Here is a 533-nt window from a genome sequence, read left to right as displayed (position 1 = left end):
CAGTTTAACCCTTTCCAGGACAAATCTGTTTGTTTTCCTAGCAGTCCATGGTATTCTCAATACTCTCCTCCAGCACCACAGCTCAAAGGCATCAAGGTTTAAAATTATGTCAGGGCAACCAGTTCCAGGGGAATACTCCTTAGAATCAAGGACCGTGAAACTTCATCTCACATACTTTGGGCAAGTTGTCGGGAAGGGCTGGTCCTTGGAAAAAACACTTCATGCTGAGAAAAGAAGAGCTGGTGAAGGAAAAGAAAGATTCTCAACGTGACAGACTGACAGGGACCGCAGCAACGGGCTCAAGCATGGCGGGAACTGTGGGGATGGTGCAGGACAGAGAAAGATTTCCACCTGTCGTAGAGGGTCACTGTGAGTTAGAGTCAATTTTAAGGTCCCTATCAGTAACATCTCACCACTGGACCAATTGGCAGCATCAGCATGGATGGTGAAGAGATTGAGATAGTACACAGCTTTAGTTTGCTTGGCTCCACAGTCAACAGTCTTGGCACCAGCAGCCAGGAAATTAAAAGGTG

This window comes from Elephantulus edwardii, unplaced genomic scaffold (assembly GCF_000299155.1).
Source record: "Elephantulus edwardii isolate Elephantulus edwardi_28Jun2011 unplaced genomic scaffold, EleEdw1.0 scaffold00236, whole genome shotgun sequence".
NCBI classification, from domain to species: Eukaryota; Metazoa; Chordata; class Mammalia; order Macroscelidea; family Macroscelididae; genus Elephantulus; species Elephantulus edwardii.
Note: the sequence above shows the minus strand (reverse complement) of the source record.